This window comes from Neopsephotus bourkii, unplaced genomic scaffold (assembly GCF_033783945.1).
Source record: "Neopsephotus bourkii isolate Nb327-2 ecotype Australia unplaced genomic scaffold, CSIRO-AGI_Nbou_v1 NB_1600, whole genome shotgun sequence".
NCBI classification, from domain to species: domain Eukaryota; kingdom Metazoa; phylum Chordata; class Aves; order Psittaciformes; family Psittacidae; genus Neopsephotus; species Neopsephotus bourkii.
In genome coordinates, this window is record NW_026902076.1 from 5,642,831 (window position 1) to 5,654,839 (window position 12,009).

Consider the following 12,009-nt stretch of genomic DNA (forward strand, 5'->3'; position numbering starts at 1 on the left):
TGGTAATACATTATTATAATTATAAGGCTTATTGTGTAGCTTGTTCTCAAAAAGTGATCACACATTTTTCTTCTTTTCTCTGGGCTTAGCTCACTAAGGGAATCAGGTGCACGGGGAGGGGAGTGTATGGCTGGGAAGAGAAGGAAGCTGGCGTGTGGTGAATTGAATTGCTTTGCTTAGTGAGGAGTTGCAGCGTAGCTTGTGCCAGCCTCTGATTTCTGCAGTGCTGACCTGAGCTATGTATGGTGGGCTACATTGAAAGAAAGCACATCCACCTTCAAATGGAACCATGACAGTGGGGCAGAGCAAGTCTTTCAAATAAGGCCTTTGTGTCCCAAGAGAAGTATCGAAAATAGAGAATGTTTGTAATGTTCTTGCTGAAACTGTTCCATGTTTCTGTCCTTCATCTGTAAGATGAAGACGCTAATATTAACTTGCCTCAGGAATCTTTTGAAGAAAAAGCTGCATTTGCAAAGCATCCATTACAGTAAAAACAATACAAAAACCCAAGAGAAAAATCAACTAAAATATATTTCTGTTCAGCACTGCTTCTGAATGGTATACATTAAATAAAGCGCAAGGCTATACAATGAATAATCAACCTTAAAAACCTGTAACAGCTCAGTAAGCACTGTTGATCTTCCAAGCATTATTCATCTTCTGCACTGCAAAAGGTTGAAAAAAACTGGTTAATAAATAAAGTAGTTCTGCAAGCACTGGAATGAAACTTCCCTATGGATTTGTGCCTTAAACTGACTAATTGCAAGATCTGATTCAAAGCTGCCTTATTTCTGTGGACCTGATACATGCTTTCCCTTTGTAATTTCTCTGTCTGAATGATGAAGTCAAGAATATGCTGGGGATACAATAGTATATTGAGTTTTTTCATTGTAACCTGGACAATGAAGAGTTTGCTGACATAGATTGGCATGGAATAATCCCCATTAAATTACTTATTTTTGTTTTACCACTCCAGGACTGATCATAGAATGATTTGGGTTGGAAGGGACCTTAAAGATCATTTAGTTCCAACTCTCCTGCCATGGGCAGGGACATCTTCCACTAGGTGGAAGAGAGTCTTATGAGAGCAGAGCAGGGTGGGGAAATCACATCCCTTGACCTGCTGGTCACGCTTCTTTTGATGCGGTCTGATGGAAACTTCATGATGCTAAACAAAGGTTTTGTGAGTTTTACCAAGAACCTGTTGTTATCCTGATGTCCTTGTAACAGTGACAAAGCTCCTTTCCTTTGCTGTATGTATAAAAGAGTTTTTTTCATCTTTAATCTTCCCAATCGAGTGAGTGCTACTTAGGCAAGACTGAGCTGGCTCTTTGTAAGACAAGATGGATTTCACCATGGCAAAAACATGAGACACCACCATTGTATGCTTGCTATTTCTAGCAGGTTGAAACTGCCACGTTTGCAGTTGTCAGTCCAGTTAATATTCTCACTAAGTGCAAAGATATTAATCTAGGCTGTGGCATCCAGTCAAGATGATCCCAGTGCAGAAGAAAAACACATTCAACTGCAGCAATGCAGAACAGTATCCCTTTGGAAGGACTGCCAGTGCCAAGTGCCAATGGATTTATTTTATTAGGCAGTAAAAGCCCTTTCCTGACAATGCTGACATAGGACAAAAAGGTGTTTTTGCCTTGTATTATTTAGAGTTGAAGGTTAAAGGTAACAGGTGAGGATTATTGGTCAGAAATATTAGAATCATTAGTTATTAGACAACTGGTGGTCTTTCAGTGACTCTGTGGTCTACTATTAACATTATTCAGGCAAATGAATTCTAAGAAAGCCTCTGAGGAGATCAGTGAAGTAAACCAGCAAATTGTTGTACATTTCCCTTACCAAAGCAAGAAGCAACATGAAAGCAATATAAACTTTCCAGGAAAAAGTAAGTGAAGCATTAATGGCTGATAGTATGGTCTCTTTTTCACACTCCAGTGATTTCAGCTGTGCCTTGAGCTCTGTTGGTCTTTAATGTCAATGTAAGTTACAAAGTGACTTTCTTGAAAAGACTTCCCACTCTTCAAACACACCTCTCAAGCGCAGAAACCCCTACATCTAAAAGGTCAACTTGGTTTTGGCAAGTCTTCAAAACTAGATCCAGCCACCTGAATGCCACAACTTTAAGCCACAACACAATGTTTTTACTTGCAGCAGCCGGGGGAACACTATGTCTTTGCTTCTGTTTGTCATGGAAAAGTCCAGAGGAATGTCAGGCAGAGGAGGGCAGTAGTGCCTCAGACTGTCAGCATTGCATCTGGCAAGCAAGAGTCACAGTCAGAGCAAACTTCTGCGTTTCTCATCAACACAAAGCTTTTGGTAGACTTCCATAAGCTGTCTTAAAACCGGTGGGATCTGTTTGTCCTGTCAATGAATATATGATTTTATTAATTATGTTATTAACCATACATTTACTGTCTTACACTGTTTCGCCTATCTTATCATACTGCTTATTTTCTCCATACCATGCCTGCATCTTTCCATAAATCTGTGAATCTGTAAAACTTCCCTTTTCACAGCAACTCACAAAACATTCTGAAAGATCTGATAGAATTTATTTCAAAGTTGATTCTTACATCACTCAACCTTTAAAAGCAATATGTAATTCCAAGAGCCAAAAAAATTCGGGTAAGATGAGGTACACTACCTAACAGTACTACTGGTCCCTGGTTTCCAGTCTCACCAGCTGGTGGCACCTGAACATATGACCTTCCAATGCCCCTCCATTTCCCACACTTTTTCTCCCCAGATCACCTAAATCCCTCCCTTTTCCAGCGTTTGGTTCGTCCCTCAAACATTCCATGGTAAATTCTGTGAAACACAAAAATCACAGTTTCATAAAATCACAGAACGGTTTGGGTTGGAAGGGACCTTAAAGACATTTAGTTCCAAGCCCCCTGTCATGGGCAGGGATGCCTCCTACTAGATCAGGTTGCTAAAAGCCTTGTCCAGCCTGGCCTTGAACGCTGCCAGGGATGGGGCAGCCACAGCTTCTGTGCTGGAGGAGAATCACATCCTGAACCTGCTGGTCATGCTCTTTTTGATGCAGCCCAGCACATAGTTGGCTTTCTGGGCTGCAAGTGCACACTGCCGGCTCATGTTGAGCTTCTTCCCCTGCATCCCAACTGGTCTTCCCTTACATGACATAATGTGCAGCACACCCCCAAGGCCCCTTATAGTCCTGGAGGGCTGCTCCGAAATCTCACCTTGATGAGTCTCATACCAGGATGTTGGGACAGCCCTGGGTAAGGCTCAGACAAGGTGTTCACCCCTCAGGAGTCTGTAACTTCGATTGTTACCTGCTCTTGCGCCCACGTCTCCTCTGCATTTGTGGAGATGGATTTTTGATGGTCTTATAGCCCCTGTGATGGGTAGCTGGAACAGGTATCACTTGGTTATCCTCACCAAGTAATTGTCTCTGTGGGCATGCACATGAGCTTTTACCACATAACATAACAATACGTACCCACTGACAGGTTTCTAGCACCAAAACCAGAAAGCTTTGGGGGAAAAAAAATCCCTTATAATAAATGCAGTAGGGATACCATCTTACTGGTATTCAACTGGCTTCTTGGCTTGCATTGAAATGTGAGTGTGGAGAGAAAAATGCATCTGAAATGAACTTGCAACTCTGGCTTACCAAGGTATTATTTACTAATTACAGGATGAATATTGCAAATTGCTACAAATAACCTTGTTTAACTCCATTACTGTGTTATTGTCAGCACTTGAAGCCTGTGAAATTTACATGTACCTGAATGTTTCTGACTGCCTGCACTGCAGTTAGGTTTTGCAAGTAAAAGTCCTGTGTCTGCTCAGCAGCTGGCAAAATTTTATTTGCCATAATTCAGTCTGCATGAGTCAGCACTGCCTTCCTTCAGAACACATTCTGGCCTGTCTGGAAATCTGCTTTCTCTATGGTTACATAGATGTTCTACAAATCCCAAAATAATTCCAACGCAGTAGGCAAAGAAGCCTTTGCAACTCTTTGAGCAAATACCATCCAGCTCTCCATCCCCTACAAAATAACACCTGTGCTTGGCAGGGTACAAAGTTGGGACATGAATATTTTATTTTATACTATATTTTATAGCTATTAAGTAACAGAAAATCCTGCAAATGAATACAGTAGCATGTACCATTTGTTGTTTGAGAAACTGTGAGGGTTTCTGGTTTAGAAACCAAACGAGCATCTGTAGAAGTACTATTTCTGATGCAACATGTGCTTTGTGCCTTTCATACTCTTTGATAAATTATTCCTCAGAACCCACACCAGAAATGCACCACCTCTGTTGTGTTAGGTGTGAAAAATAAATATTAAATTGTCCTTCTGTTTATCCCATTGTGTTTTGTGCCTCCGGGTTTAAATAAACACCTAAGCTAAAGACAGTATCTATCATTTGCTCAAAAGGAAGAAAATGTTTGAATACTGATGTAAAAATGAAACCTGGCAGCAGTATCAAGTGGGGGTTCATTGTCTCTGTATTAGCTGAAGGGAAAAAGGAGGTGGAAAAGAAAATTTAGCATGAATAATAGAGCTGAATCTAATAAAAGATTCAGAGCTGTCAGTCATCAGGTAGGTGTGGCTATTTCTAAGTAGTTCCTTACAGCTGGGACAATAAGCTGGACTCTCCCAGATGAGGAAATGCCTACCATTAGCCAGCAGAATTAAACAGGACACCACATGAGGAATCTGTACACATCACCATCCTGCAACTACTGCTTTTTGACCATTCAGAAATACTCATTGCTTTACTTGACAGTCCTTGATCCGTAACTGTACACAAAGCATGACTTATTCTTGGCAGGAACTGATCTCTGCTGTTCACTTCTGTTCTGCCTTAACTTTATATTGTTTTAAACGTACACTTGCAGAAACACGTCTGTCAACAAGTTTAGGCACTGAGTGGTCAGAGGGTTTGGATAGGGAGAATGAAGAATTCAGTTCTGGTATGTTTTCCTGCAGTACAGCAGAGAAAATAAGCAATATTATGGAGTAAGCTGAGGAAAGGGAGTAAAGTCATATTACCTACTTCCTCTCAGTTCAGGCTAAGCAACTTTTCTAATGATCTCTTTTGCTGTCAGTGAAGATCTTCCCTTATTACTTTGAAGATAACAAAATTGCCTGTAACAGGAAATTGAGGACAGAGTATGGTTAATGATTAAAAAGTAAAGCCTTAATGTGAAAAATAATATTTATTAATTAGCATTTATAGTTTCTCCACCTTTGTTATATCTTTTTGCTGTCATGTGTTGGTTTGGGCTCAGATATGACAAGGAGATGCAGGATAGTACATGATAACATAGTAATACTAGAGGACAAGATATCGCTTAAAGTAAATTCTTCTTTTCTGCTTCTCCCACACTTCTTTTCTACTTCTCCCCATTTCATCTTAATGGGTCTCTTCTGGGTAGCTGCTGTGCTGCAGCCTTGCCCCTACATCTAGAACAAGCCTCTCTGCTATCATACCACAGTTTTCTTCTTTCAGCTGTCTTTCCTATTACTCATCAGTTATTATTAAGTAATTTCCCTTATGTTAATGGCTTTCTGAGACAAATATATTTGTTCCCCTATTTTAAGTTGCTCTGCCACTGTCTACTCCTTGCTAGAAGGGTACTATCTACCACCTGAAGGGACTTTTATTTCACCTGGTACTTGACATCAGCCCCCCCTAACTGCATATTGTAGTTTTAAAAAAAGCACTCTCCCCAGACCCTGACATGCCCAAAAGCAGCATCTGCAACAGTGCCTTTAGAAACTTCACCTTCATAGAAGTGGAGTTTTTTTCTTTTGAACCTACTTTAAGCAGTAGTCAAACTCTGAATTGAAACAAGTTTCATTCCAGCAAACCAGAAGAGAAAATTCTTCATTGTAAAGAAATGGTAATGCAGTTACTAATTAACACAAAGGAAAACAAAAAATTTAGACAAAGTAGATGTGCTTCAGGCATCACTAAAAGAACCCCATATCTGTAAGAGTCTTCTCAGTTTGAGTAAGAGTTCAGCTTCACTTTAAGGCAGCATTTTTTATAGCTCACTAAACTTTAGATTGCTCAGTTGCAGTTCCAAGGAAGAGCAACTGAGCGGCTGCTGCATTCAAATGTGTCTACACAGCAGCCTATGAGTCCTGTTCCTCTTCCTACTAATTAATTAATCTTAGAGATATTTATTGTTCTAATAGCTCTGATTACCTCTGGTTATAGTAATGCAGACAAAACAGCATTCAGTTTGGTTAGAATAAAAATACTTAAAGCTTTGATATGTTGATTTTTTTTAACACAAGGTTTTCTCTCTAAGGACTCAGCTGAATTTTGCATTCTCTCCAACTTCCAGAGAGAGTTCAGTGTTGGACTCTGGTGATAGATATGAATTATTTGGTGAATTATCCATGAATTATCTAGTGTAGGGGGAGTGGAATGTTTAACAGTAAGAACACAAAATGTTAAAATACATAAATAATAGTTGTGAACACTGTTAGGGTATAAAATTGCAGTGTTCTAAGGTGGTATTCAAAGCTAAGATGTTACAGCTTTCATGTGTTGACCTCATTTTCCTGTTGGAGTTTGCAACAGAGGGAATGGAGGTGTCAAAGCAGGTAATGAGAGTCACTAAGAGTCATATTCTAGCTTAGCCATAGGCTTAAGTAGTTGCAGAACTATATATAAAATTAAAATCAACTAAATAAACATTAAAACTCACGCCTTGTATGATTCATCTTCCTTTTTATCATGTGCACAAAATGCATGCTTGGCCCCTGGCACAGCTTCCCAGCTCTCCCTGTTGGCTTTCTGCATGGCTTTTTGACACATGTCACAAAGTACACGTCCCACATCCATTCACTCAGCAGGACCTAGTAGTGACTAACTATAGAAGAGCCATGAGGTCCCTTGAGAAGACGCCTGGTTCAATGTTCAAAGCAGCACCCACTGTATTTACTAACTCCTCATTAGTATCTGTCTAACCCGTTCTTAGAGACATTTGTTGACAGATTTTTTCCTCCTCCTTTCCCAATACTTAACTACTGAAATCAGTAACATGATCTTTTGTCTTCCTATGAGAAGAAATGTGTTTATCTGGCTTACAGTTATCTTAATCCTCTCTACAGTAGACTTTATGAACCTTTAGACTGTTAGGTTTGATGCAAGTGCCTATCTTCACTGCAAAATAGGCTGCAGGTGTTGCCTACACAACAGTCCCATTTAGAACTACACTCTCACTACAATGTGTACTAAATGGATTAAAGGATGCATTTTAAGAGACATTATAAAGTAATTCTAATGAAAAATTTCAGATGAGAGACACTTCAACTGGGCTCCGGAGGAGTCTGTTCTTGACCTGGGGCTGCTCTATTATCTCAGTCAATTATTTGGAATTAAATGAAGTACTGCTCATGGAATCTGCAGATGACTTCAAAGCATCTGAAGGCCACCTGGGCTGGGGGCCACTGAGTCATTTAAATCACAAAGTCAGCAGGTGCTCCTGGAATATGTCTTTTAATTCACCTACATGGCAAATGTCTGCCTCAAAGACAAGTTTGCTGGCTGCGCACAGGAACAAAACCACAGAGTGTGCTTTTGGGCTGGGAGTAAGGAAGGAGAACACTAAAAGCATCGAATCAGATGAGGGCTGAGGATATCCTGAGGGATAAATACATGAGTGTGAGCTGCCAGTGCAACATGGCACCTGTAACAACACATCTAAACGTTAGGTCTCTAGGCAAAAATACTGAAGAGTAGCATGTGCTAGTATGTGACCACCACCAAGGCATGGCACGGTAACATGACCGTTCTGGACTCAATGACTGATAAGATGTGCAACAAACTGGAAAGGCTCATTAAGAGCCCAGAAGAATGAGTCAGTGTAAAAATCTGCTCTCTACAAAGGTGATATATAATTATGTGCACGGCAAAAACATAGCAGAAAGGCGCCGTGATCCTCTGTACATAGCAAGATCCACTCGCTGAAGGAGGCAAACGGCAATGTTTAAAAATGATGGCATTTTCCATGCCTTTTCTTTCAGTAGGTTCTTGAACTTTTTAAAAGATAAATCCCTGAAACCCTCCATATTTCAGAATACTGAATAACGCCTGGTGTGAGCCAAATTTAGCTCCTGGTGCCAGCCTCCTCCTTCCCAGCATCCCAGTGGGACGCATTTCCCATTGGAAGCACCTCCAGGCACTCCCACGGGCACTCTCATCCCGCTGCCGGAGTGTACAGTGAGGAAAAATTAGCTGTATCTGGGAGCTCTGCCCGTGCAGAATGATCAAACCAGAGGCTTTTCAGCTTCCACAGGGAACTATCAGTCTCTGAGATTGTTTTAGAGTTTATTACACCTTTTTTTTCCTAAGTGTATACAGCTGGAAATCTAAAGAAAAAGTAATTCGTGGAGCAGATGGGGAGGCAGAGATTTGAATCAAGATGGAGAAACATTTTAGTAAGAAGGTGATAAATTTTCTGTCAGATGAGGTCTTTCAACAGTAGTTTATTACTTTGCAGACATCACCCTTTGGGGCAAACAACACTGATGAATGGACGGACTGGGCTTTCTGTAACCTGGTCTAGTGGAAGATGCCGCTGCCTGTGGCAGGGATGTTGGAACTGAAGGTCTTAAGGTCCCCTCCAACACAAACCGCTCTGTGATTTCGATGACGGGTGCCGGCAGCACAGCTCACTGCCTCGGGGGATCGCACAGATCCATCCAGGCAGTGGTGCCAGTCCATATCCCCCACCTCCAGACCTCAGCAGTCCTATGTGGGCAGCTCGGGCTGCTGGGAGGCAGCATCCCAGGGCAAGGCGACCCTTCCTTTAGCCTCCCGCCTTGTACTGCGAGTACTGACGACCTCCTCTGCCGGGGGTGCCCGCCAACCTCAGGGCTGCTGTCGATGCCCGCCCGGGGCACGCCGCCAGTCCCACGCCCTCACCCGCAGCTGCCGGGCGCTCAGCGGGCACCCAGCGGCGCCCTCAGCCCGCACCCGGCGGCCCCGGCTCCCTCCCCTTCTTCCTTCCCCGGCGGCCCCCGCCTCCGCCGCCATGTTGTGGGGCTGACGCCGCCGCCGCGGGAGGCGGAGGAGAAGACAGCCCGTGCGGAGCCGCCGCTCACGGGCAGCGCAACAGGTACAAGCGGCGCGGCGGCCTGCGACCCCCCCGCCTTCGGAGGAGCGCGGCCACGACCCGACCCGCGGGGTAGCCTTGTCTCCCGCGGGGCGGCCGGTGTAAGGGAAACGGGGTGCGGGGGGGACGAGCTCCGGCGGCGCGGAGCGAAGCTGTCAGCCTGGCCGTCCCGCGGGGCCTCGCTGCGAGACCGGGGCGGCCTCCGGGCTACCGTGCGGGGAAGTGCCTGCTCCTGCCGCCCTGTGAGCACGGCAGCCGCCCGGGCAGGGGCGGGCGAGGGGAAGAACAGTCGAGGGTTCTATTGCGCCGAGCCGCTCTGTTTATGTTTCCCTCCCGCCTTTAGGCTGGTGGGGTTCTTCGGTTGTTTTGGGTTTTGTTTTCCTTTAAAACAGCGTTTGGGTGCGTTCCGCGCTGCCGGAGCCCGGCTTTCCGCCAGGCTGCGCGGCTCGGCCGCAGGCACTGTCAGGGAGCCGGGCCGGGCTCCCACGCAGCCGCTCCAGCGTTCCGCTGGGAACTGCGCTTCCCGGGGCCGGCTCCCTCCCCGCGCCGTCAAGTCTGGCCGGTGAGCTCCGCTGCTGCGTGCGGGGCGGGGGAGGCGGCAGCAGCTCCTGCTGCTAGCGCGTCTGCTGCTCGCCCTTGCTTTATTACCTCCCTACGAGGAGGAGAAACACCGGTGTCGGTGCCCAAACAGCTCAGTGCCCAAAGGAGCGCCTTGGCGAGGGGAGGCGACTTGGATTTATTCACAGACCCCGGTTTGTGTAATGGTGATTTTGTTTCTCGTAGTTACTGTGAAATCCTGGAGTTTGGGGAAACTGGACTGATTTCTGCAGTTAAAGTTTGTAAAGTGTTTGTAAAGAGACTGGCGTTCCTCGGTCTCGACTTCACACTGCGGCATGTAGTAATTCAGAAAATAAAATGAGGCTGAGATTTCTGTTCCGTAAATATTAAGATGATTTGGTTCCCTAAATATTAAGATACTATTTTGAATGCATGAAATGGCTTTCATAGCAGTTGGCACTTTGACACCTGTCACATTGTAGAGCTTGAAAGTAGATTGTGCTTTAGATAGCACATGTGATCTTTAACATAGGCTTACAGCAGTTCTTTTAAACATTCAGCCTGGAGAAGAGAATGCTCTGGGAAGACCTTAGAGAAGATTCCAGTGCCTAAAGGGGCCGACAGCAACAACTCTGGAGAGGGACTTTTTACAAGGGATGCATGTAAATGCTGTGACAGGGGGTTGGAACTAGGTGAGCTTTAAGGTTCCTTCCAACCCAGACCATCCTATGATGATTCTGTAATTCTGTGATCAGTTGGAAATTCCCCATCTAAAGCTCTGAAACTAGAAGTTACAAGCTGCTTGCCCTTGCGTTCAGGCTGTCTGGTGTATGCATCTCTCGTTAGGGAACAAGAGGGTTTTTAAAGTTGTTTTTGTTCCTGCTTGCCTGTGGTGGCAGCAGCTCCCATGCTTGTATGTACACAGGAAAACGTACAAAGCATGTGAAACAGTATGGCTTTGCTGTGCAGAGTGGGTAACATCAGTGGCACATAAAATGCAGCTTGCTTTCAAGAAGCTTTAATTGTTCATCTGAAATGTGATTGACATTCAAAGGCTATAGCTGTAGCAAGCATCTATATCCACTGATGCAACAGCGATATTTAGAAATAATGAGCATTAGGAACTAATTGGATAAATTAAAACTAGCTGGGCTTCATTATCCAAATAAACTTTGCTCTTTTTTGTTTCCTTGTTTCCACTATACCTTCTTGTTTGGTTTGTCTGTATTTTTTCATTCTGCTTAAGCTGGGAGTGTCATTCACACCACCATACCTCAGGATATTTAGAGAAACCTAACTTCAGACTCTAGGTTCTGTATGATGTTAAGAGAATTGCATACATCCCTGAACATGGATTTAGGCTGCTCCACACTCTCTGCTGTACAGAAGTTTTGGTAAGTTTTGCTTCCTGAGATGCCTAAATTAGATCTAGTGAATCTGCTTATCTTTTTAATTACCATCCTGAGGGAATTTATTTTTTTCTCCTCCATCTGTACAAGATCGAGGGTATGGAATGTGGCTCTCACAGAATTGTCAGCTGCCTCTGTAATATAAACAGAGAGTATGTTCCTTTAGCACTAACAATAGCAAAAATGTGGTACCTATGGCTTGTTTGTGCTAATTGCCATATAGGGTTACCTGCCATAGGTGCTATCAGAGCTTTATAGCTGCTTATTTTTTTCATTGTTCATATGAACAGAGTGAGACAGGTCAAGGCAGAAGTGACCTGTGGGTGATTTTGAGTTGTGCAGTTGAGAAGGCTTTATTTATTGGGATTCAGGTACGACAGTGATTGGGACCACAGCAGTTTATGGTAGTTTTTTTACAGATATTTCTTGTTTAGTCTTTAATATTGAAAAGTGAACTAATTTTATGATATGGCATAGTAACAGCAGTGAGAAATGAAGGTGATGGGGATTCTTTACTGAGCTGCTCATCTGGAGCTGGTGGGGAAAATGGGGCAGCATTTGAATAGTAAAAGGTAATGTACATGCTTCACTTGGAGCAAAAGCTTCATACTCCCTAAAAACAGGTGTCTGTCAGGAAGACCTTGTGATTAGTTCCTGAAGAGCAGTGTAGTCCAGATCACTAGTTCCTGTTGCAATAGCAACAGAAGTTTCTGGTCTGGGAGAGAACTTGTTAATTGATAGTTTACAAATGGAAGTCCCTGCTCTTGTGTCAAAAGACTTAGTTCAATTGGCATGTAAAATTAATGAAAATGGCATTTCATGAGATTTACTTTTAAAGTTGAGATTGTTCTCTTTGGCTTTTTAAAATGGGTTTAAAAGTTGGGTATCTTTACCTTTTATGTTCATTTCTGTCCTATTT

The 12,009-nt window shown here is 43.5% G+C and overlaps 1 protein-coding gene across 3 annotated transcripts in view; it reads left to right on the forward strand.

Annotated features, from left to right (window-relative positions):
• The first annotated feature begins 8,915 nt into the window (after positions 1–8,915).
• ITSN2 (intersectin 2) overlaps positions 8,916–12,009 on the forward strand; it is an 82,131-nt gene continuing 79,037 nt past the window's right edge. The window contains exon 1 of one of the 3 annotated variants that reach the window (XM_061372323.1): positions 8,916–9,126. The gene's annotated coding sequence lies outside the window, so the exon portion shown is untranslated. The remainder of the gene's footprint in view (positions 9,127–12,009) is intronic. The other 2 variants (XM_061372326.1, XM_061372324.1) reach the window with 2 other exon arrangements.